The 26,453-nt window shown below is 40.5% G+C and overlaps 2 long non-coding RNA genes across 2 annotated transcripts in view; one reads left to right on the forward strand and one right to left on the reverse strand.

Annotated features, from left to right (window-relative positions):
• LOC144327503 (uncharacterized) lies at positions 1-25,769 on the forward strand. Its single transcript, XR_013392570.1, has 3 exons — positions 1-4,986; positions 23,568-23,633; positions 24,411-25,769. It is a non-coding gene; the product is annotated as an uncharacterized LOC144327503 (long non-coding RNA).
• Positions 19,873-26,453, reverse strand: part of LOC114595996 (uncharacterized) — a 26,018-nt gene continuing 19,437 nt past the window's right edge. Inside the window, exons 2-3 of the long non-coding RNA XR_003706402.2 lie at positions 25,722-25,855; positions 19,873-19,991 (exon numbers count right to left, since the gene is read on the reverse strand). This is a non-coding gene — a long non-coding RNA (uncharacterized LOC114595996). The remainder of the gene's footprint in view (positions 19,992-25,721; positions 25,856-26,453) is intronic.

Below are 26,453 nucleotides of genomic sequence, written 5' to 3' on the forward strand. Positions count from 1 at the left end.
CCCGTCCCTCCCCTCCCTCCCTCCCTCTCCCCTCCTCGCCATTCATCGCTTGAGCCAAGTTTCTCCGGTTTAACCTCTTTCTCTCCCGGCAGCTACAGCCAAGCAGATGTGCGAGGCAGGCTCGCCGAGGAGTCTGCCTGGAAGCATCTCTGCAACTGGAGAAAGACGAGGCTTGAAAATAAAGTTGATGTTTGACTGTAAGGACAATAGATAGACAGGCCAGCTTTGCTTGCTTGCATTTTTACAGGGCACGCATGCGATATATATATATATTTGATACAGTATTGTACACTGTTCTGAGCGGGCGAGGGGGGAGGGGGCAGATCTTAAATCAAGGATATTCAAATCCTGTTCTGAGCGCTGTAAAGCCCCAAAGGAGGAAAGCTTTGCATAATTGCACCACATAAGCAAAAATAAGTCCTGGTGTTTTGCATTGCAATTTTTTTTCTGGAATAGTTAATGCACACCTTTGATGTGTTGGGTTCAATGTTCATTTGCGGACTCCAACCATGAGTGTGTGGAAGGTAATAGGACTCCAGTCAACAAATTTAAACACATTTTAAATTATGCTGAATTTCATTATTTAATATCTGTTATGTGTATGTCTTGTTTGAAGCCTTTCAAGTCCACCTCTAAGCTTTCAAATGGGAAACACACGCCCCAGCTAATAACGTGAGGTCAAGAAGGACATGGAGTTGTCTGATATCCTATTTTGAAATATTCTTTCAAGGTTTTCTGTCAAGGGTGCCCCAGTATTACAGAGCCTGGACCAAGGTCTTGGTGTGGTGCGTAAGTCCATCAGGATGGGTGAGGAAACTTAAATGGGAGAGAGTCAGAATATGAAGAAAACTTCATATCACATAAGTTTGGCAGGTGTGGCTCGTTGAGGAGTAAGCACCAGAACTGAACTTGGAAGTGCCTCCAACTACAGCTGAACAAACGAGGAATTTATGGTCTCTTTGTCCAGACCTGATTACTAACAAATAGCAATAGATCTGGTTGAATTGTATTATTTCCTAGAACTTTCAAAAGAAAAGACCATACCTAAATATGCTCTCAGCTATTGAAATAAAAATGTGGCCCAGATCCATTTTTAAATGTGTCAAGTAGTTGTTTTCAACTGTTTTTACTATTTTATTCTTTGATGGTTTCTCTACTTTACAATCAGGTGATGTATAAATTTTATGAAATAAATGAGATCCAGAGGTGCATGTGTATTGGGTCTGAGTGCACCTCATAGTTTCCATCTATTACAGCACTTTCCAGCTGTTCAGCTTTCTCAAAAACTTCTGGAAAGTAAACTAACAGATAACTTCTATTATGTATGTATACACCTTTATTCAATCACATCCCCAGATCAGACAGTGATAGAGTGATGTATAGCTGCACAAGTTTGTTCTTGCTTTTTGTTTACGGAACAATTATTTGGGTTAATTAATTGTGGCAGTGAGAGAGGGTGATGGGTGAAGGATCCAGCCTTGAGGATCTCTGAGTCCTTATTACTACCAACTCAATATGCCTTGGCAAATGTAACACCAGTACTGTAATACTGATATCCCTTGCTAGTAAATAACAGCCAGTGGGACTCCTCTGGAGTAAATAGTTTCAAACATAATACTCATTGAAACAATGATTTAATAACTCTCCCAAGAATGACGGCACAGTCTGATTAGTAAGGATGGCTAGACGTGTTTGAGATCATTTGAGGTAAAGGGCCAATTCAGACACTCATAAAGCTTCCTCTCCCTCTTCTAAAGCCCTGAAACCAGAAGCATTGTGGGGTGAAGATGTGATATTTCACTTAGCACAACTGCTGTATAGTGGAATCGGTCCATGGGAAATAAAGTTCTGTGGAAGAATATGTATTGTCCTTAAATGAATTTAGAATTAGGTTCAAGATAATTTTACGAAAGGGCAAGAAAGACTGTTATGTATGTTCTACAGATTAAAACTGAACCTATTTAAATCAGTAGCTAGAGTAGAACGTTATAAATTCATTTGTGTGTTGTAAGATAGCAAAGGAAGGAGCCAGAGAGAAGCCAGGGGGTGGGGGGAGAAAAAAATAATTACATCCATGGCAGAATTAATTTACAGTTTTACTGTTATTGCAGTATTTAAGAGGTCGAGAAGGGCAGGTTGCGATTTAGTTAAGGGAGCTCTGTTTCATTTGTCAAACAGAATGAAGTGTTTTGTATAAAGTATTGTAACATGATGTAGTGACCTTAATGCATTGACACTGAGTTCATATACAATGTAACTTATCGTAGATGTCATCTTCATTAAGTACAATAAGAATAGCATGTGAGGTAAAAAAAAAAAAAAGTAAATAGAAATCATTGGAGTTTCAGGTAAACGTACTGAGAGGTAAGTAATAAAATGTGAACATTTGTAAATTGTATAGAAACTGTGTGCCACTGTATATAAAACTGATCCTAAACAGACCACGACAGATGCAAGTGGTGGCTCCACGTACCATGTTTCTTCTCTTGCCACAGTTCTTTGCTTTTCCTCCCAACAGACTCTCAGCATTCTGTGACCCCTAAGCATGTTCAGTCCTTATTGCTTTGTTTTGTGACAGAACAGCAAGTGGAAGAATGATTGGAATGGAATTTTGTGCTGTGTTAGAATGAGTGACAGGCAAAGACTATCTGTTAGAAAATGACAGTGGAGGGGTGGAAGGGTGTGGCTGTCAAAGAAACAGAGAAGAGGGGAGTGAGGCGAGATGAATGATGAAACCATACATGAAAGAGTTAACACAATTATTAAGAAGTTACGTTAGGCTAGGATATTAACCAGCTGCATTCCACTGCTGTTTATGTGTAGTTTCTCAGACTAGCTTCACGCCATACATATTGGAGTCCTTAGTTTCTAATTCATCTCTAGCTAAGGTGTGAACAACTTTGCATAGGATAAAGCTATCCCACCCATAAATGTCCCCTAGTATGTACACAGATAGAAAAGAATGGAAGACATGCTAATGCAAACAGCCGGTGGGGGGGGGGGGAGTGGTGAAACACACCAAAGAAAACCTAAGGTGGCAATGTGAGCACACCGAAATAGGCATAGGCTCATTGGGCTCAGATGGAACAATCAAAGGATGCAATGGAAAAAGAAATGAATGAAAATATCAGCAAGTGGAGAAAGAGTTGGACAATGCAAATGGCTATCATTTCAGACCAGGAGGCTGTGTTTATTTTATTCCTCTGGATGTTTGCAGACATCTTTGATTTAGAGACCTTGCTGTTGTGCAGCAGAGAAAGGCCTTTGCCACCAAGAGATCTGCATCTAACATGGTTGAGAGCTCATTCTTGTTTCCAAAGAGACAGTCACTGAGAATGAGGATTGGGAGTCACAAGGAGAAAGTGCTAACTGTGTTCGTGCAAACTGGTTGGAAAGAGGAAAAGAAAAAGATTGTCCCAGAAGAACCCAACTATGCTCGTGATAATGGAGTCTGAAGGTTCTGTTTGACCCAGGTGGTGGGGTGTTCAAAGGATCCCTGCAAATGGAATATGACCCAGTAGACGTTCTTGCCATTGTTCCAACCACAATTGAGGGCATCGCTTTCCTATGATGGGTTAATGCATGTCATAATTGCAATTCACAAAATTGTCCTTTGCTGTCATGGGATACCACATTTTGACAACTCGCCGGGGGGGGGGGGGGCGGAGGAAGCAAGTGACAGAAGGGTAAGTGGGGAAATGATTGACAGTGGGAGAGTGAGATTGAATGCTGGGTGGAGTTAGAGTGAGTGACAGGTAGAGGCTATTGGTTGGAAAAGGCAGTTGGGCTGCTTGGCACGGAGAATGAGATGAGACAGCTAATGGAAGTATCTGTAAAAGAGTGAGCATAGTTAAGGAAAAGAGTTACTTAGGATAGGATATTGGAGCTATGCATATTTTGTATTTGATGACTACATGTTCTGGATATTATATTCCTTAATTAAATACATGTTCATGTTTTCACTGTGTTCTGGTCTGGATGGATTCTAAGGTAAATATATCTAAGCCCATGTTGGATGCACTCAATAATAGAAGCGAAGAATTTTACTGCTCCATGTAAGTCATTATGTGGTGTATGCCCCCCCCCCATCACCACAACATTTTTGTTGTTGTACTGCTACAAACCTGGGCTATGCTGATATCTACCTTGTGTTTCTCAGTGGCCCCATTTTGGCTGCAATCCACAGCTATGAAAATTGAAAAGCAACGCTAGAATGAATAGCAAACTAATCCATAGTACATTGTTGCTAATTCTACAATTTAAGTGCTTAAATATAATGGTTGATGGTATCCATATTACTGAACAATTAGCATATTCTTTAACTTCTGGTTTGAAGCATGTTTGCAGTAATAGTATTATTAAGGAAGTCACTCTACCATGGTTATATGTAGCATATTCTTATATTTGCTTCCCCTCCGTCCCCGTCTGCCTGTCCTAATATGCTTCTGAAAGACACTGTCCTCTTTTAGCTGGATAGCTGTTCTAAAAATATACTTCTCACTATTCAGAATCAGAGAGTTCTGCATTATTAACACATAGATCAGACAGCCATGATCTGAAGTCGTATAAGCAATAAGGAAAAGATCTGAATGCTGGAGTTTTTTCATTATGCGATCCTGGAAGCTACCCTTTAATGCTACAAAGAGGGTTTCATATACAGTACTTGCAGCATCTTGCTGACTTGGTTCATGTCTTTGGAGTTTACATAACACTGTCTGTTCTCCTTTCCCTTCCATATTACTCTGTGCCTTCCTCAGGTTTGGTCAGCTACATACGAGTGCAGAAAGAGTTGAGATTAATTGCACCCCCTTCCAAGTGGCCAAAGCAACACAAGAAAAAGTCTTGCCTATAAAGAACAAACAAACCAGAATAGTGGTTACAACACAACAAAGTTTAAAGAACTGTATGCAGTGGAATGCATACCGTAGAATGCAAATGAGCATTGTGATCACTGTTGACCCACAAATGGGACTGGCATTAAAGTGGGTAAGTTCAATTTTATTGTGTTTAGTTTTCAGGTTACAAAGGAGACACACTAGATGTGCCTCTTCCTAAGCTTTCCGAACTGGTCCTTTGGTCAAATGCAGAGTTCCACTGTAGACAAGGGAGGAACACAGACAAAAGGACCAAGATATTTTTTTTAGGACCAATCCCTTTCTTCCTCTAGATTAATATGTTTAAAAGTAAGTACCAACTCTATGTTACAATGATGTCTGCACATGAGACATAAAGGCTCGCAGTCTTAACCCCACATGGGAATCCCTTGCAGCGCGGGTGGCACTGTGGTCTAAACCACTAAGCCTCTTGGCTTAGTTCGAATCCGTGCGACAGGGTGAGCTCCCCTTGCTCTGTCCCAGCTTCTGCCAACCTAGCATACCAATGCAAGTAAATAAATAGGTACCACTGTGGTGGGAAGGTAAACAATGTTTCTGTGCGCTCTGGCACTCATCACGGTCCTCCATGCGCCAGAAGCGGTTTAGTCATGCTGGCTTCCTCAGCCTGAAAAGCGAGGTGAGCGCTGCACCCCATAGTCGCCTTTGACTGGACTTAACAGTTCAGGGGTCCTTTACCTTTGCCTGACCCATCAGGCTTACCTTATGTTCTTAAATTTTTATTATTCAGGTGCCAATAATAGCCATATTCATTATCATTCTCACCGGTGATACCTCATCTATAAAACAAAATCTTATAGTTTCCCCCCTGCACAGCTGGTGAAGAAATGTGAGCTTGCAAGCATTTTATAATGATGCACACATACAGTGAGACAGATGTACAGTGTACATGTTGTACCTTGGAAGCAGATTCAATACACATTATTTCTGTTGAAGAATCCTTCCCCCTCACATTTACAACTTCCAGCAACCCTTAAAAATGACAGTGCCTAGAATTCTTTGAAGGAAATAATATGCTTTAAATGTATTTTAAATTCTTGAGGTTTTAAATTTTGGAGTTTTGATTTGTTTTACATTTTGTATAGTGTATATGTTATTGTTGTAACCCTCTTTGAGACCAACATGATGATAAAAAGTGTGATGCACATTTTTAAACTAAAATGGTGTGTGCACAGCCTAAGCCCTGTAGAGAGATAATATTTTTCTACATTGCTTTACACAGTCTCAGAATCTAGGAAGTGCCTGGGTCAGTCACTGTCATGAAGATTTCCATGCTGATATATGGTGGGAATACTTTAATGAAAGCTTTCCTAATGCTTAGCATGTTTGGTGGCTGTCTGGGTCAATTTGACCAGAGGGTTTGTGTTAAATCAAAATGTTATTGCATTGGAAATAAAGCTTTGTCACGATTATAAATCTGATTAAAGGCTGGAGGGTCAGTATAGCAGTCTGACTCACCAAACACCAACTAACAACTGTCACCACAGGGTGTTTGTTCCCACTACAGTAAGTGTGAAAGGGTTCCTGTCTGCCTTTCCATGTTATCAAACAGCTGTCTTTGCACAAGTGATTTCTCTTTGAAAACTCTTTGATAAGACTACAGCATATGAAGAGAAGCTGCTGTAGGATATAAGCAGGATCCAAATTCAATTTTGTATAGATTGCAGCTTTCACTCTGAGATGTAATGAAGACAGACGTATCGCACTTGAGGAAGAAGAAAAGCCCCCAATAAACATTCATCTTGCAGTACAGATAGTCCTTTCACAAAGAATACAAATTTGCCCTGTAAAAAAGGCACCGCTTCCCAAATGCCATGTTTATAGACCTCACTAGCAAGGCATAAGTATAGTGAAACTTTTTTTTTCTGATCCTTTCTTAATAATTGTGGTTTTCTGCAACAAATGTACATTTGCTTCTCAAACATTTCCCATCCAGATTTTATTTCTGTAGGATGAAATTCTATTTCTGTACTACACAAACCATAGTATTTGTACCTGTGAAAATGCTGTGATCAAATAGTGCCACTGATGTCTTTGGTGATGGACGTCAAGGACCTGCACCATTATTTTGAATTTTTATTATGTGACATCATGGGTACTGCAGCTCCCTGTTGAATGCCCAGTTTGTGTGCTATCAATATAGGCATTTGTACACTTATTTATTTATTACATTTGTATATTGTCCTGTTCTTTGAATGCCCTCCTGCCCAGCACGCATGCCCCGGGCACCAGCAACAGATGCTACGCTGCTGGTCAGAGCAGCAGGAAAATAGGTAAGGGTTTGAGCTCTGACATCACCAGGCAACAGGTCCCATGAAACACCTCAAACTTCTCTTCAAGCCCCTAAATAAATGATGCTTAACGGCACGCAGTATTTCTCGCAATTCAGAAGTGGATGCTGGTTTACCCCCTGCTTCACCTTTGGTGGCTTTTTAAATATTTTGCCTAGACAGCCAAAATACCTAACACTGACTGTCATTCTGGGTAGTGCCTATGAACAAAACCCCCACTGTTAAGTAGCTGTTTTGCACAGTCACAAGATTTGCATTTTGACATTCAGTCACAATAGCTGGCTGCATTATATGATTATTTGGAGGTTGCATTGCCTATCCCACAAGGAAAACATGATGTACTGCCTCACTGAAATCAATGAGAACTTTGCCAGTTATTCCATAGGATGCCTTAAGTTTAGTTGGCACATAACATTGAATGAAATATAAATGAGAAATGGCTTTCAATTAACAGCAATACCTCATTCTCTTTCCACTGTCATTTCACTAGATCTCAGTGTTCTTCTTGACTATAATCCTACATTGGCTCTAATATTTATTCAAAAACTACCTGCAGTAGTAGCCTTCCACTAATGTACTTACATCTGTATCTCCATGGGGTTTCATGTTGCTTGCCTTGTCATTCAGCATGCCTAGGCTACCTTTATGCAAGATTACGCATTGCTATGAAATTGGTTTCATTTACGTGTTGACTCACCAACCCATCTATCATTTCAACCAGCTATTTCCAACAGCGCTATTACCACATAGACTCACTGGGAAGTATGAAAGCACAGATGATTGTAAATTTCCTGCAGTTAAAAATAGACAAAACAGAGTTGTTTATAACTGGCTCTTTTCACCATCTCAGTCTCTTAACTGACTCATCCTTAAAATCCAGTCTAGGTTCACATTGTAAAGCCCATTTTGTAGATAGTCGGGTTTACTTTGCTTCCTCCTTATGTAGTTCTTGTCCACCACTCAAAATCTCTTATAAATAAATAACTGGACATGATTCTGAAATCTTTGCATTTCCTCTTGTCATTCATGTCCCATTCTCATTTTATGATTGCAACAGATAGCCTGTTAAATTGCCAATTGATTGGATTACCAATCTCTCTTTGTAGTCAAAGATGTTTCTTTACTAGGAAATAATAGTGTATTTCAATGTTATATAGAGATGTGAAGAAAACAGGGAACAAATGTGTTTTCTACTCCTTCTCTGCATCTATTGCATCATGTAAACAGAGAATAGAAGTTTTTGCATTTCTCCATGTGTGATCTTAGAGGCACACATATATCATGGCATATACTGTACCATATCTGCAAACTATATTGCCATGGATTGATTGATTGATTGATTGATTGATCGATCAATCTATCTATCATCGATCTATCTGGTACCTTTTACCACCTTTGGTGGACCTGCCTGAAGATTAAAGCCTTTTGGGAAATGATCTATAATGAAATCAAGGAGGTTCTTAAATGGACCTTCCCTAAAAAACCTGAGGCTTTTCTCCTGGGCATGGTTGGCCAATTGGTGACAAAGAAGGATAGGATGTTTTTTATGTATGCTACTACAGCAGCAAGAATTCTTCTGGCAAAGTATTGGAAGACACAAGAGCTACCCACTCTGGAAGAATGGCAAGCGAAGGTGATCGACTACATGGGACTGGCAGAGATGACCGGCAGAATCCGTGACCAGGGGAAAGAGACAGTGGAAGAAGACTGGAAGAAATTTAAAATTTACCTTAAAAATTGTTGTAAAATTGAAGTGTAATGAGATGTTAAGGTGTTAAGAAATAGAGAATTGCAGCTGTAAACAATAAGTTAAGGAAATTAGAATGAAAGTGAATTAATTAATCAGTTGGAGGGTTGCTGAAGAAAGGCAAAAACAAGGATGCAGAAAAGGGGAGGTATGGGGAAGTCCGGGAAGCAAGGTGTAGGAAGATAAGATTACGAAAGTATACATGTTTATATGTTTGTATGTTTTGTTTGTTTTGTTTGATTGTTTGTTTTTATTATATGCTTGGAAAATTAATAAAAAATTATTTTTTAAAAAAATAAATATCATCGATCTATCTGTCATCTATCTATCTATCATCTATCTATCTATCATCTATCTATCTATCTATCATCTATCTATAAACCTATAAACATTGAACAATTTGAGTGATTGTCTACAAAATGTTGCCTGTAAATGGTGACAGTCAAAAGGTCCCCTGGCTGGGGTGACTCACGCAGCTAGTACAAAACTTTCTGTAGCTCCAACAGACACGACAGACCACCATTTCAGAGCAATGCTAATAGCTATTCTTTGCTTGTGTAGAAGTCAAAGAACTGGGCTTTTACACAGGAATTACAGTATCGTCAGTCTATAGAAGTGCAATTTGTCCCTGTTTTACAGGATATTACATGGCTTTCTATCACAAATGAATAACTAATCTTCATCAGTTAGAGCACAAAGTAAACGTAAGCTGTTTTCCAGCTTTGCTACTGTATTAATAATCTTTCAACAAGAGTTCAGCTCTTCTACCTTCTGGGAGGGTATTATTAACAGACATGCGGTACCACTTAGTGTCACCCAGCGGTCACAATAAGGGTGCCTGAAGGCTCTAGTGTGCCCACCAGTACCTTCTATGGCACCGGTGAAAGGTATCAGTAAATATCTCTTCAAAAAGCCCACAATGCACAAGAAATCATTTGTTTTTCCTGCTTAGTTCCTGTTTGCAGTTCTCCTATACTGAACACACACACCCTTAAACAAGTCCACATTTTATTGGATGCTGGGATTGGGCACCCACCCTCTAATCTGTTTTGAACAGAGGAGAGGTGCAAAGTTTCTCTCTGTGAATGAATGTGGCCGTGGCTGATATAGGTGTCTTTCCCCCTATTGATGGGGTGCCTTGTGGGAGGCATGCCACCATGATGTGGTCATCCTGTACCTTTTTCTGCTCTTTTATATAATCCAATACTTCCACAGCATCCATTTTGTGTATTGCCATACAGCATGGCAGCCATTTTGTCACTGGCATCCATGACACTGACTCATATTCTATCTATATGCTCCTGCTGGCCCCCAAAGGTTGACATTCAAAGTCCTAATCGTAAGCAATAGCTGGCATGCAGTGCAATCCTATGCATGAAGTAAAGTTCATTGTGTTCAGGTGGATTTTTGTGTATTCAACAACCAACTCCACAATGAGCCATCAACAGGCTGGCTACATGGGGAAGGTAGCTGGTGTTATTTCTAGCCCTTGCTAAATTCATGAATTTTTGAGTTTGCACAAATTCCAATGTTTTACTGATTCTAGAGGTTTGGGAGGGCTTGCAAAAACACAGTAACTCTGTTGCTGATTTAAACCTGCATTATACTGCTTAGATTAGAAAGATCATGCCTGTCCTTTTTAATATGAAACATGTACATGGGAATGCAGCACTATCCAGAGAAATAAATGGATTGGTTTTGCACATCTTTCTGATCCAAGCTGGATATGGTCATGGGAATTCAATAGCAATTTTGTCTTTAAGATGTTGCCACAAACTTTCTGATGATCAAAGACATGGGCTGAGATCTAAGACCAGACAGCAATAGAGACTACTTTACAACATTTTTGCATTTGAAGTGTTGGAGTAAGAGTACTGCTACTGTTTGTTTGAACAAGGAAATGTATGAAAGATAAGATCATGAATTAAAATAACAGAGAGTTAACAAATGTCTTGTGTGAAATATATTTTCACAGTAAAGATTATGTGTTAAGTTCTTTGAAAAATCCATTTTAATACCTGAGGTTTTTGAAACAGTAAAACAATTCTTTATTTCTTTACTAGAAATTTTAATGTTCTCGCCAGCAAAATGTTTCCTTCAAAACCTTTGGATACTGTCTTTTTCCTCTTTTTGGTAGATAAACATACAGCAAAAATCCCATTGTCATTCAAGGTCATCTTCACTGGTATAACCTGTTTACATTCTAAATATGGCTAAAGTTCAGTATTTTCTTAATTGACCTCAGTGGGAGAGTTAAGTATATGACAATCTCTCATTGTAATCCAGAGGATTTAAGCCTGAGCTAGACATGGTTCTTGATCTTATTTGGAGAATACTCTGCTTTTCAGTCAGCCGTACTCCTAGAGCAGTTTACAGATAAAATTCCAGTGTTTAATTAAACACATTTAAAACTGATAGATCTAAAAGGCTTGAGCAAATAAAATGTTCTTCACCTAGTGGTGAAAGAAAGAGGAAACTCCCTGGGCATAAGTTTCAAAGAGAGGGAGCCACAACGGAAAAGGCCCAGTCATTAGGGGAGGTGTACAATTGCAGCCTAAAATAAATGATCCCACACCTCCTCCTCTCTTTCCTGGAAACAGGCAGCCTCACCTACATGCTGAGATAATATATGATGGGGCATATGAAGGCGTGTGAGTTGGCCCAAACCGTTACTGACTTGTTCATAGGCCAAACCACCATCCACATGTGTGAAGGAGCTCTATTCAAACAGTGTGGCATATGTGTAGCGTTCCTCCACATGAACTGGGGACATTGGGTCACTGGAAAACCTCCATGCATGTAGAGGCCCTTCACGTTGGGTGAGGACTGGTATGGCCACTGTACACATTGGCAATGGCAGCAGAGCTAGCTCACACAGGCTGACAATCTCCCTCACATGTTCTTCCACATTCACATTGTTTTTGCACCCCAGCTGCTCCACTTAGCAGGAAAGCCACCCACAGCCAATTGCCCAGGGGGAGTGACCTTGTCGCTCCCCCTTTTTCATGCCACCCACTTCAGGGCTGCGTCACCAGGGTTGGTCTGTCAGTAGTGACCCCCTATCAACAGCAGCCCACTGGAAACTAGCTGCAGTTATGGCCATGTTCCGGGTTCCTGTTGTTTTCCAGGTACAGCAGAAAAGGATGTGAGAGGCTGAGGTTGTTATCCATCTCTAGGCTTGCCATACCTCAGGAGAAAGGGGAAGGGGGATTTTGCTGAATCGGCAAAATGTCAGGGAAAACCCAGATGTATGGCAACATGATGGAAAACAGCTCCAAAAGCTTAAGATCACTATTCTGGGAGAAGGTTTCTCTAAAAAAGCTCAACAATTTCGATTTGTTCTCAAAAAAACCACAAAGCTCAGTAAAGACTGGAATGCAGTGTTTACACAGACGATATTAAATTAGAGCCACTGAACCTCTATTGCTTGGTTATCCAGATTTTTAGCACAACTTATATTTGATGGTCAGAGAAAGGAATAACATTTTAAATATTAATAAAGTAACTAAAACATGCTATTTAAAATTGAACATATTAAGCAACAAACATACTGCACAAAGATTGACAGGCAATCAGTCAAGCATTAATAATGAATGCTTATGCACATTAAAAGGTCCTACATCAGTTCCAAATAGCAAAACCCAGAGGGATTTCACCAAACCATATCAAGACAATAAAAGCCCACCCCCCTGGATGTGCATGAACAAATAATTTCAAACTGGTTTTAGGCTTAAGTGGTTCTCCTCAAAATCAGGTATAAAAATGTTAACTAGCAGTGTTAAGCAATATTTCGCTATGTATGTTTTTTTGTCAATTCTGAAAGGTGTTTTAACATATTGTGATAAAGTAGAACATAGAAACACCAATATATATATTTTAAGGGGGAAAATCTGAAAGGTTTACTTACCCCTAGGATATTACCATACTTGGCAGCACTGGGTACAATTCCACTTATAATGATAGAACTGAATAGTCATCACTTTTAATGGATCAAATCTACGCAGTCCATCAGCAGTGCTGTTAAATCTAATCAGAAGTTGGGTTGTAAAATTAATGGCCCTGTATTCTCTTTAAAAAGGGAGCATTTTAATAAATTTGGACCAGCACCATATTTTGCCTCTCCCTCAGCATCAGCGATGGTAAATTTCAATAGCGTTTGAGGGCTCAGTTTAAGCAAACATCCAATAGAGTGACTAACCGGATGATTGTATCAGAAAAAGTAGTGTCTCTGTGTTATATATTAATCAGGTTTATAGTCCAACAAAATGAGTGAATATTAAACTTAATCTCTTAAAATATTATCAGCCAAAGTAAAATAAAAAAGCCAGGTCCTGAAAATAATTAGTATAACGAATTCTCTGGCTAAAAGAATTGTGGCATATAATTTGCACGATGGACTTCAACTTGGGCAAACAGAATTTGCACTTCCTCTCCTTCTTCTTGCAGTCTGCTGTGCTCCACCAGAAGTTGCTCCAGTAGGTTGTGGAACTTTCTGGAGCAGATCGAGGGGAAGGGACACACAGGGGCTGAAGTGGGAGAAGGCGAAGTGCTGTCATACCCATCAGTGTGACGTTGGACCTCACCCTAAATTTTAAGCCTCAGGAAATACTTTTAGAGCAGTATAAAAGGCAGAAACACTAAGAAGATAATGTTGTTTATAAACCGTGCAAGAGCAATGATCTTGGGTTAAAACCATAAATGTATGGATATGGGTAACTAAGGGGAAAGTGCTTGAATATATTTGAAAAGAGATTAAAAGTCCATTCTCCTGCTAGAATTTTCAGAGGGCTTCTTGAGGAGTAGCTGTCCTTAGATGGATTCTGTCACATTACAGCCACTCTTTCAGATCCTCATGGATGAGTCTATTTCAAGGCAGCTCATTTTAATTCTTTACTTTGCTAATGAACTAGAACTGCACAAGGTACTTGTAATGACGTGTTAGGTTTCGTAAAAAACAACAACAACCCCCCACCCCCCCCGCTCAGGCTGACTTAGGGTTCAATTGCTAATGTGGGAATCTATTTGTGTGTCAATTAAAAAGAAAAGCAGGTATTTCTTTAGCATTGAGAGTCAGGTGGCCAGGCCTTGAATGACTTCTGTGGTATGATGGATAATTATAAGAGAATATAATATTGATGAAAATTAACATAAGAAAACAAAAATAAATAGTGTGCTAGATAGACTAAGTGGTAGATGCATGATGGGGTGGTGGGAAGTCGTTAGAAACTCAAGAAGAACGTATTGTGATGTGAAATAAAAAATATCACCATTTTCTTTTCTTTCTTCTGGATAATCCTTTTGTTTGTTATTTCTTTTTAATCTCAATAAAGCATTAAAAAGAGAGTCAGGTGGCCAGTGCGCAAAAAAGAGATAGGTAAAGGTAAAGGGACCCCTGACCATTAGGTCCAGTTGTGGCCGACTCTGGGGTGTTGGTGCTCATCTTTCTTTACTGGCCGAGGGAGCCCGCGTATAGTTTCCGGGTCATGTGGCTAGCATGACTTCAGCCGCTTCTGGTGAATCAGAGCAGCACATGGAAACGCCGTTTACCTTCCCGCCAGAGCGGTACCTATTTATCTACTTGCACTTTGATGTGCTTTCGAACTGCTAGGTTGGCAGAAGCAGGGACCGAGCAACAGGAGCTCACCCCTTCGCGGGGATTCAAACCCCTGACCTTCTGATTGGCAAGCCCTAGGCTCTGTGGTTTAACCCACAGTACCACCCGCGTCCCTTAAAAAGAGATAAGGTAAAGGTAAAGGTACCCCTGCCCGTACGGGCCAGTCTTGACAGACTCTGAGGTTGTGCGCCCATCTCACTTAAGAGGCCAGGGGCCAGCGCTGTCCGGAGACACTTCCGGGTCACGTGGCCAGCGTGACAAAGCTGCATCTGGCGAGCCAGCGCAGCACACAGAAACGCCGTTTACCTTCCCGCCAGTAAGCGGTCCCTATTTATCTACTTGCACCCGGGGGTGCTTTCGAACTGCTAGGTTGGCAGGCGCTGGGACCGAACGACGGGAGCGCACCCCGCCGTGGGGATTCGAACCGCCGACCTTTCGATCGGCAAGCCCTAGGCACTGAGGCTTTTACCCACAGCGCCACCCATGTCCCTTAAAAAAAAAAGAGAGATAGTATACAACAAATCATTATATAGAATACTTCCACTTTTCCACAAATATCACTAGTGTAGTTTTATTTGTACGTTTCTGGGACAGAACCTATGCGTTTTTACCTATGTATGCCACAATGTACATTGACACTGTTCTAGAAATATTTCCCCCCCTGTTAAAAGTACTGGTTATTTTAATAAATGAAGTGAAAACTTGCTGATAGGCACAGCAGATATAGTAAGTCTTATGCAGAATTTGGAATTTGCTAAAATTCCAAGTCATGCCAAACTCTGCAAGACCCATTTCAGTAAAGCCCTTCAATTTCCAAAGGGATGATTTGTGAGTCGTAAAGGGCACAATTCTGGCTCGCTGCCACTCTTGTGGAGGGTGGGGAACTTGAACATTGAGCTGCGTTTGATTTCCATGCAGTTGCAGCCCAAGCTGAGTAGGCGGATCTGCGGGGGAATTTCATATTATCAGACAGATTTCCAAGGGATGAGATGAGATGAGACAAGAGAAAAGGTGTAGGCAAGTTGGCCTTCTATTTCCAGCAACCAGCAGAACCACCATGCTGATTGCTGTAATCTGCTCAGCTCCCAGCATGCAATCTGATACTATAAGTACACCCTAGCACTTTTGTCCCTCCAGGTTGCAGACTGACTCTCAGGGTTGCTGGGCTGCAGCCCTGTGTGCTTGTTCTCGTAGGGAAGTAGGTTAGGAGATAGGTGGCATGGCTTAATGACACGGAGGGCTCTTGCCTTGTCACACCAACCTAGCATGCATTAACATTGTTGATAGGGCTTTTGAAGGAATTGTGTGCATTCAGGACAAGCAATGTGTCTGCATGTGTTTGGAGCCTCTGCAGACTGTTAGAAATACTATTGGAGTGTGCAACCCACAAGAGTCACATTGGGTTTCTTTTTTTCCTTCTCTTGTGGACTCACATGTGCACAGACAGCACTCATATATGTTCATATACACACTGCTGAGAGGTTTAGGATCTTTGGCACCCCTGTCTGCTATCTGCCTTCAAATCACCTTACTGTTGTGTGGATGGAGCCTACTGAGGAGTTGAGTATCCTGTACCTAGCACCTAAATTTGCATGTGTTAATCTTTTAGGTCAGATGTGGGTGAATTCAGGATATGCCCTAATGACTTTCTGCAGGGAGCTGGAATCTGGCTTGTTCCAGGGTCACCAAAGCTCATCATAGAGTCGCCATATTAGTTATGTCAATCTTATACATATGCCATGATGACCATATCATAAGTTCAGATTCACACACACATTCTCACACAAGTACTAGCCAGTGGACTTACTTTCTAGGGACATGCAGCAACCACAAAATGCCCCTTGTCTCTGTAGTGTTTTGAAGCAACCTATTTCACAAATGCTGTGTCCTATGCAGGCATGAGTCAAACCAGTTAAACCTAAAATTCTGTTTTCACACCCACTACCTATAATTGGAAATCGAAAAATGGCTATAAACTTTCCAACTTTAAACAGAAGTGGATGGAATTTGCAGACAAAAGAGCTCCTCCAGAGTGGATCAAGCCTACCAAACCATAGGCAAATCCATTCAGGGATTTTTGTGCAGGGAACCTTTAAAGCTTATTGAAAAAGAAGAAAGATTTTCTCACACATTTTAGAATAAAAAGAGGAAATAGATCACATGAAAAAGCCTACAACAGAAGTGAAAGAGAAAGAAAGTAAAATGATCTGATGAACTTGTCCTAAAAGTTTGCAAACTCATAACCCAACTAACGTAAACTGGGGGTGGGGGTGGGGTGGGGTGGAGTATATACCAGAATGAAAACCAATTGATTAAGAGCTTATTTTTAATTTTTGTTAGGAGACAAAGTGATTGGGAAGGCTGCCAGTGTTCCACTGCTCTGCTGGCTGGAGCTGGGAGTAGAACAATAACCATGTGAAAAACACATTCTTTATTTCATGGGTAGGCAAACTAAGATGTGGGGGCCGGATTCAGTCCAATTGCTTCCAAATCTGGCCAGCAGATGGTCCAGGAATTAGCATGTTTTTACATGAGTAGAATGTGTCCTTTTATTTAAAATGCATCTCTGGGTTATTTGTGGGGCCTGCCTGGTGTTTTTACATAAGTATAATGTGTGCTTTTATTTAAAATGCATCTCTGGGTTATGTGCGGGGCATAGGAATTCGTTCTTTTTTCTCTCTTCAAAATATAGTCTTGCCCCCCACAAGGTCTGAGGGACAGTGGACCGGCCCCTGCTGAAAAAGTTTGCTGTCCCCTGCTTATTTGCTCTAACATTCTCCCCAAATCACTGTGATTGGCGTGCTCTTGGAAAATAATTTACTATGATTAAAACCTAGACCTCCCTGCCAAAACAAACGATTCCCCCATCATTTCTCCACCCCTTTTTCATCTCCACCTCCTCCTCACTCAAGCTCAAGGTGTTTCCCTCATCAGCTTGATTTCACTTTTTAAAAAAATGAAATGGTCACTTTATTTTAAATGGCAAAAAGCAGCATTCACAGAGCAAACTCAGGACTTGAGGGAGGGCCTGATCTGACAAGACAAATTGTTAATGGCACAATATGAATCGGGAATGTGACAACTTCGCCTGAATCACCTCTACCTGAATCATTTTTCAGGATATGCACATAATCAGTGTACATCCCTAGTAAATACTCAGCTGGTAGGGGCAGAATTTTGCCTTATATATTTAGATAATTTCAGTAAGAGATCCATAGGTATTGCTATTTTTATTTATGTTTCAGGAAATTCCAGATAAACACTTGGTGTGTGCATCAATGGCTAATGGGTAATCAGCATATATTGCTAAATAGTTGCAATCTTTTTACGAAATGAACATTTCAAGTTCAGAAATGTATTTAATGAGGCTACACAAAAGATATAAAATCTGTCTCTTTATTACTGCCAACACATTCTCCCCCCCCAGTGCTTTACTGTTATTTTGATTCCTTGCAATTCCCAAAGTTGACTCTCTACCAGCTTCTCACTATGTGAATAATTATCACATCTTCGTTTTAGAACTTGGCCTCACACCCTTTAGCCTGTTAATTATCTTCTGACAAGACAACCTAGTCTCTTCCCACTGACATTCATTTCACTCTTAATTCTAACTGCCCCTTTTACTGTTCTTGCATTGAACAAATTCATAACCATTGTTGTTGTTTGTTTCTAGCAACCAACCTACAACTGACTTTTCCCTTTTCAGTGTATTGCTGTGTTTATGCCGACAAGACTATGTTATACAAAAGGGGGGGGGGGAATACGAAAGGAAAAACTGAATGCAGCTTGCAATGCAAATTTATTGCATCTCACATCTGTGTGGGTTTATTAAAAAAATCAGGATGGTTTATGCAAGCGAGTTAAAATTAGCTTGTCAGCTGATGCAAAGATTGAAGTGGACTGTGGGCTATGAAAAAATGGGTTAAATTTGTTTGTCTTTGTGTGTCACAAGACTCTTCATTGTTGCTTTTATGATCACATGTGATTATCCATGTACAACCTGAAGTTTCAGTCCTATATCTACTTACCTGGAGAAAGCAGTACCCAAATCTGTGGGACTTACCTCTGAACAGACATGTATATTATCCGGCAGAAATAATAATTTTTTAAGGGTCGTTATAAAAGCAAGCAGTGTCTTCCAGTTCTCACTACCAAACTGCATTGTTAGAGGTTTCTGTTTCTAATTGACTTCTGGTGTTGCATAGGGCACCACTGAAATTTTAAAGTCCAAAGTCTACCACTGCTGACCAGCATACATTTTATTGCTGTGTTATGTTTTTCTCCAGTTTTTATTGATTTGACATGGTTGTAGTTTTCTCTGTGTGTGGTTGTAACAGCAACATATAAATGTTTAAGCAAATGAAGAAATAAAATGGCTGCTATGAGAACCAGGCCTTCGTTGAAGCAGCAATCAGCTGTGTATTGTATTAAAACACCCAAAAGCTCATAGCTCAATAGGACTCAATAAAAAACAGTGTTGCAAAGTGTGTGGTTGGTAACATGACCCCAAAGTGCTGCTTTCAAGTTGTGAAATTGCCATTATGTTATGGCCATAATGGCTTCGCATTAAAAACGTTCTTGCTCACCAAACTGCTTCTGACAGCGAGCAACATTTTGGATCCTTCAATAAATGTAATTGAAAATGTGTTGGGTAACTAAAATACTCCCCCCAGAAGTGAGTGGCTTCAATTATATTTATTAAAAAGATTCAGAATTGCTTTTCTCCCATGCAGTGTAATTATAAACGACAGAGAACAATCTGCTATAAATGTAGAGCAGCTTTGTAGGCTGTTATGACAACCCAAAGGAAAGGAACTTGCGGGTGGGGGGAAACACCCTCCGTTCCCTTGAAAATTTTCTTTACTATTTTTAAAATGTCAGTAAATTTCTATGAATATAAATGCTTTCCATTTTCACATCTATTTAATGCTGAGCAAGTAAAATCTGCTAAACATGTTTGTCGCAATGCACTGCACAAATTGTCCTCTTTGGATTTGGTCCTATTCTCCCCCACCCCATTCCAAACGCCTATTGAATTCAACTGCTTTAGAGAAATGTGTATTTTTATGCAAGAGTAGTGCACGATCAGCGGCTTTTTCCATTGCCCGAGAGATGATTAAAAAGTAGATAGATTTGAATAATAAAATAAAAGGACTGTGCTAAGCTTCTGAGGTTATACCTCAACAGATGACAGGACCTCTTTTTTTGTAACAAGTGAGATGGTTGGCTTCTTTGGTAAAAATTTCTGCTTGCGCTGTATTCATGCCATGCTTTTGCTGAGGGAAGAAAGAACAAGCGAGAAAGCACAGAACATACTATATGCATCACTGGAACTTATTGCTTTATCTTTATTGCATTAGAGTAAATGACCTTTTTTCCCTGCTGCCAAGTCAGTCATCATATTTTAGTTCTGCCCTGAATCCCTTGTCAGGAGCTGAGATCTGAATCTGCAGAAAATAACAAGAACAACCTCGGTAAATGCCTCGCTTTCAATTAGCATACTCAAAATATCACACTGTTCCTTCCTCACAGTTTTGTAAATTCACTTTTACAAGCAACTGGCAGCTTTACAAGTGCTTGAACAAGTTAATTAATCCTATTTATGGGAGAACCCTAGCCACATAGTAGAGTCAGGGTTTTTCCTCCCCGGCTGGAACTCATCGGAACACAGGACACCATTGCCATTCTAAGAGAACAAGGGAGCTGTTCATGGTGAGTTTGGAACCTCTTTTTCTAGAAAAATAGCACTGAGTATAGTTGCCCACATAACCCTGCCGTATATGGCTACTTGCAGGATCAGTCCACCCACATCACCCTCACTATGCAACAGACAAAGCAACATCTTGGATGTACATTGCGAACCCATATAAAATTTAATCACATGTGCCAGGAGAATCTCAGCAGTGGTCACCTCATAGCTTTAGTAAAATATAATAATAATAATAATAATAATAATAATAATAATAATAATAATAGCTTTGAGGGAGGGCTGTAGTTCAGTGATAGAGCATCTGCTTTGCATATAGAATGTTCCAGATCCATTCCCAGCATTTCCAGGTAGAGCTGGGAATGTTTCCAGCCTGTAACTCTGACAAGCCACTACCAGTCAGTGTAGCACAGGGCAGCCCCACTCCCCACAAAAAGGCACCCTGTGTCCATTTCCCCCCATTCTCCACTGCAATGTTTAGGGCAGGGCACAGGGCAGCACATAGACTGAGGTAGCTATACAAGAAAACCATTGATATTCCTTAGACACTATTTTGAAAAGTGCTGCTATAGCGTTTTTGTGAAACCAGGCATACAACAATTCTGAGAACAATGTGTACATCAGAGGAAACATTTAAACTTCTTCCACTGGTGCACTGATCCAACTGTACACATCACGTCAATGTCAACTGCACCCAGGTTGGTTCACTACAGGTGTGATTGCTATACAAGTGGACTGGTGCAGCATGTGGATTTCCAGCCTAAACAATTTAAAGTAACCCTGCACTGGAGAAAGGACAGAAGTAGTAGAAATAGTTGTAGCTTTGCTCGTTTTTAAAATCAGTATTTAAATTTTGGCTGGGCCTTTTCAAGGCATGGTTCAAGCATTTGCTCTCCTCCCTCTTGTTACTCTTTATGCATAATTCACCATATGTGCTTAGGGAAGAATAAATTGAGGACCAGTTACTAATATTCTCACTGGTTGCAGTTTCGATCCCCATATGGGACAGCTGCATATTCCTGCATTGCAGGGGGGATGGACTAGATGATTCTCAGCATCCCTTCCAACCCTACAATTCTCTGATTCACCATCTTCCCAAACCCACAGGAAAAGAGAAGATATAGCTGAATCTTTGAGTCTTGTTTTGTCTGATTTGCTTTTAAAAAAACCAGTGTGCTCTTCTGAAGAAGCCTCCCATTTATGGATCTAGGGCTCAGGGTAATTCTTGTGTAAATATACAGAACATAGGCTTGCATTCAAGAAGCTTTGGGAAACATTGCCGTATCCATTCCTGTTCCAGCTTGTGGCTTCAGTGGGGATGAACTTGAAAAGCACAACCAGCAGAAAAGAAGGCTACTCTTGGACTTGAATCTGCCATTCTGGTTTTGTAGTAACACAGCTTGTAGCTTTGACTTTTGCTAAGCAAAAAGGAAACCCTTTGTATATTTTTCAAAGACGGAAGCAGTCTGGAAAGGAAGCCTCTTCTGACCTTGCTCTGCAGAGCCAAGAGTGCACGACTGTAGGTGTGGGAAGATAACTTCATAGGAACACGGGGCCTCTGGGGAATTGCAGAGATCATGTTATTTACTTTGATCTGTAACCCCCCCAGAGCGAAAACTCTGCCAAATGTGCCCCAGAGAAGGTGAGGGCGGCTGCTGACCTAGTGCAAAGATTCCATTAGAAAGTAAAATTTCCATCTCTAATTCAGCCCACCACTTAAGGTATAACTACACAGCAGTCCTCAAAGCACCCTCAGTCCTTGCCAAAGGCTGGCCCACACAGGAAAACCCATGAGACCTTTATGAAGCATGTGACCTATGTCACAGGACAAGGTCTTGGCATGGAAGGAGTAGGGGGGTGGCTATTTCCCCCATGTTCCATTTCAATCTAATTCTTGCACTTCTTGTTTTCCACTTGCGTATCAAGCTCAGGTCAAGCAACTTGCCATAGCATTCTGCCTGCTATTCTTCAGTACAATTTTGCCCACAGTGCTCTAACATCAGAGGGGCAAACTGAATTGAAAAGATAGGATGAATCTGTGGTAGCAGTTAGCATTTCATTTAATAGATGATTTCAGAATGAAGAACTTTCAGAGCTGATTGCGGCATTTGCAAAGTGGAGTATTTGCCGGGCAGCTGCAATTCAGACCACAAGCACCTGCCCTTCCCTATGGTGGCATAATGCACCTTGGAACTTCCTGGAAAGTGTCAGGTAGCTGGAGCCTTTGCTGTGACCTGGAGCAGAGTGGAGCTTGCATTTTAATAAGGGAAGCAGTGGGACCAGAAAGGAAGGCAAGGCAACAGACGCGGGAGAGAACAGCAGCGTGTTACTGTATCTAGGACCCGGTTTCTGGCTTTCCTCCTCTTTCAGAATGGCCCTCTCATTTTTCAGTAGAGTCTTAGCTTAGCTTGCCATACGCTGCCTTCTGCCCTGGCTGATATGAAAAAGCCTGGGATAAGGCATATGTAGGATGCTGAGAGAAAAGTTGAGCATAGTAAGCGGTGCATTCTGGCCAAGCTGTACCCGAGATGAAAATGATCTATCTATATTGGTTGGCTATCAAAGCTTTGGTCACTATAACCTGGCTATTCTGAAGCAGTCTGTTGGTGCATTTGCTGGTTAGACAAAAGAAGCCAGAATCTGCATGAGTTTTGAAATTTTAACTTGGCTGCTCTTAAGAACATAAAAAGAGTCAGGTGAATCAGGCCAATGGTCCACCTGGTCCAGCATCCTGTTCTCACAGGATGGTATAAGATTTCCACTCCTGATTTAAAACAAATCGCTCTTGCTATCTTGGGATCCTGTCAAGCACAACACCCTGGCCAGGCAGTGTAGAGAAAGCTTGTTATTTGGAGTGTGTGTGTGTGTTTCTTTGGGGCTGTTTTTGGGCTAGTTTCCCTTTTAACATTTAAATGCACGTAGGCACTGGTTTTCTTTAAAAGGAGGGTCTTTTCTTCTTCTTTTTACATTACAGTTCTGTGTCTTGAATTTTCCAAGCTATGCATAGTCCACATCATTGGTGTCAGACTTGATGCAGAAATAATGTTGGAGGTTCTTCCTGTAAGGGTATTTTATGGCATTCCAGCACCTGGAAAAGCTATCATGGTAGTGGCATACTGGGCTCTTTATACATCTAAAGTACATTTAAGCCCTTCCCCCCCAATCCTGGGAACTGTAGTCTGTTAAGGGTGCTGAGAATTGTAGCTCTGCAATGAGTAAACTACAATTCTTTGAATCCATCTAAACCCAGTCTAGTTTATTTCTCTCCCCGAGCCAATATTGCACTGTAAATTAGTTTCCATTTATCTCATTTCAGCTTTTACAGTCTTGGACCACTGCAGCTCTTTTCATCCAGGCTTCTTTCTTCTGGATGCAACTACCGGTAATCAACTGCATTAGCCAGTTTTACCTATCTGCATTACTGTATTTCCACTTCTCTGCCTAACTTCTCAACCAAACCAAAGTTGTGTTAATGTTCTGTTTTCTATTATTTGCTAAATTTCTTTTCTGTCATCCATACATTTTTTGTTTCTTTCTCTTTTAAAGTTTTGATTTCCTGGGCTGGTTTTTCTAAACTTCCTGTGACCTTTAGAACTTCCTGGTGAGAACAGCTTCTAAAACAATCAAAAAGCAAAACGGCAAAGTGGTTGAAACTGTTTCATCCCTTCACATACATCTTATAATTAAAGGAACCACAGCTTCCTTTTGCCTCTGTGGTGCCAAGGAGCTACAGGGGCAGTGGTCTGCTTGGCACTGCCCCTTTCATAGCTTGGCAACTGAGACCAACCACTAATTGTGCTTTGGATTGACTGGGCAAAATTCATTGTAATCCAAATTTAGCATGTCCCCATGTAATTTCGAGTTATGAATGAAAATAAAGTCATGTTTCCTTAAAACTCCAACAGTGAGAGCGTTTGGAATACTTTCCAAATAGAATATAGAAAAAAACTTTATTAATCTGCTTTCAGCCATGTATTTAACTCTTCGCCCATTTGCTTAGATTGATTTCAAGTTTACATTCTGGAGGTTGTGCTATATATCAGGGTCTCTCACCCACCCCAACCAAGCAGCATTATTTCACAGGCATTAATGAAATGCATTATAATTTCTGGTATGTTACCATAGTAGTTATTTGAATATGCTTTCTGTATTTTCTAAGCTTCCATGAGAGAACCAAGGATGGAAACTCTCTCCACTGCATGGGCAAATGATCTAAACAAGCCATTTGTGGCTTATCTGCAAATTGTCAGATCTGCACAAAGGACACAGCCAGCAAGCCTTCAGACAGTGAACTTTGAACCTTGGCTGGACCTTGCACTAGTCAGCACAGTAACAGGAAAGCCAGCAGACAGATTTTGAACGGAGGTTAGAAGGCTGCTGTAGGGTTATGAGCAGAGTAACAGCTGCACTTTGCTACATGAACTTTGTACTTAGACACAGGGGTACTTAATCTCTATGACAGAGCTCTTTGTTTCATTACTTATTAACATTCCCTTCCCGAGTAAAGTTCTTTTGGTAATGAACCTTTTTTGAAAGCATGATTTACACAGATGAACAGATATGGACTATTAAAAATAGCGTGAGCAGCTTTACCAGTTTAAATATTATACCTCTGCATGAACCTTGTGGACTTTACTGTTCAAAACCCCTTAAGGCATCCTTTTTGGTAACCATTGCAATGATAATGATCTTTTATGACATGCTATTTTCATGGAAAGATTCATACAATATTTGTATGAATATTTGCATCAAAAGGATGGCGAATCGTTCAATAGAATGTTGTCATTCTTTACTTCCTGCATTTTCTTTTGTTTTTTAATTAAGAAAGGGGGAAACCAAGAGAATAATTCCTCGTTGATTTCTGAGCTCAATTTAAGCATTCCTCTTGTGTTGCACATGGTAAAAGACTGTGTATACTCATCATTTCCCACATGGTATGTTCAAGAGGAATGCCACATGGGGCAGTACAGTGGTACCTCAGGTTACAAACACCTCAGGTTACAAACACTTTGGGTTACAGACTCCGCTATCCCAGAAGTAGTACCTTGAGTTAAGAACTTTACCTCAGGATGAGAACAGAAATTGCACGGCAGCAGGAGACCCCATTAGCTAAAGTGGTACCTCAGGTTAAGAATGGTTTCAGGTTAAGAACAGACCTCCGGAATGAATCAAGTTCTTAACCTGAGGTACCACTGTAGTTTGCTAAGTTGAACCATGGCATACTGTGGGAACAGTGTATATAAAATCAGCAGATTCAAATGTGAAAACATTAAAAGCAAAGATAAAACTGGGTATTTATTTAGACTTTTTTTTAAAAAAAAAAAAGTCTGAATGGGCTCACATTTTTCTGCAACAAAAGATTATGACCAAACAGTATGTAGGAGGAATAACACCTTAGGAATCAGTGATTTAAAATGTAATGAGAACAAAATAAGAAGGCTATAAACATTACAATATTTATGGTTATTACCTGGAAAATCTTCAATGAAGAAAATGAATTCCAGATACAGTGTTTTGTCTCCGTCCCACTCCAGAATGCTCTCTTCCCAGAAACCATTCTTCATTGAAAGAAATAGTTTGTCATCTTTCTCTCCTCCCTCTATGCTGAAAGCCAAAATCAATTTGTGTTTGTTATTTATCTGAACAGGTGGGAAAATTAGGAAAAGACACCAGTTGGCTGTAGAGAAGGTTTAAAGGCTGGAAAGCAGATTTGCTGAAAGTGGAGAGGATATATAACAATGGGTGGGATCCCAAGTTGTATAAGCAGAACTCCAGTCATGCAAAAGCGCTTTCCCCACCCTGCTTCCTTAATGGAATCCCTTGTGCTCCCTGGAAAGTCACTCTGACAGTCAGAGGATGCTCTGGAATGATATAAGATGTGGCAATGGGTGATGCAGATTCTACCTGGGAAACAGGTATAGTAGATTGTTCATTTGGTACTATCAGGGACAGAAATCTGGTTCTTTTATTTGGCTTGATTTGTCTACGTGCCAAGCCTTAGTCATTGATATATGTCATAAAAGGCCCATAATTTGTACCTAATGCTATGATTTGATTAATGTTCAATACTGGCATAATGCCGACATATTTGCAATCAGTTCAGTGGCTCAGTTCAAACACATTGCTAAACCATGGATGAGCTTGGTCAAGCCTTGGGTTCAAGCTTTCTCTTCTCTCCTCCACAAAAAACTGAAGTTTGCAT

The sequence above is a fragment of the Podarcis muralis genome, chromosome 4, assembly GCF_964188315.1.
Source record: "Podarcis muralis chromosome 4, rPodMur119.hap1.1, whole genome shotgun sequence".
NCBI lineage: Eukaryota > Metazoa > Chordata > Lepidosauria > Squamata > Lacertidae > Podarcis > Podarcis muralis.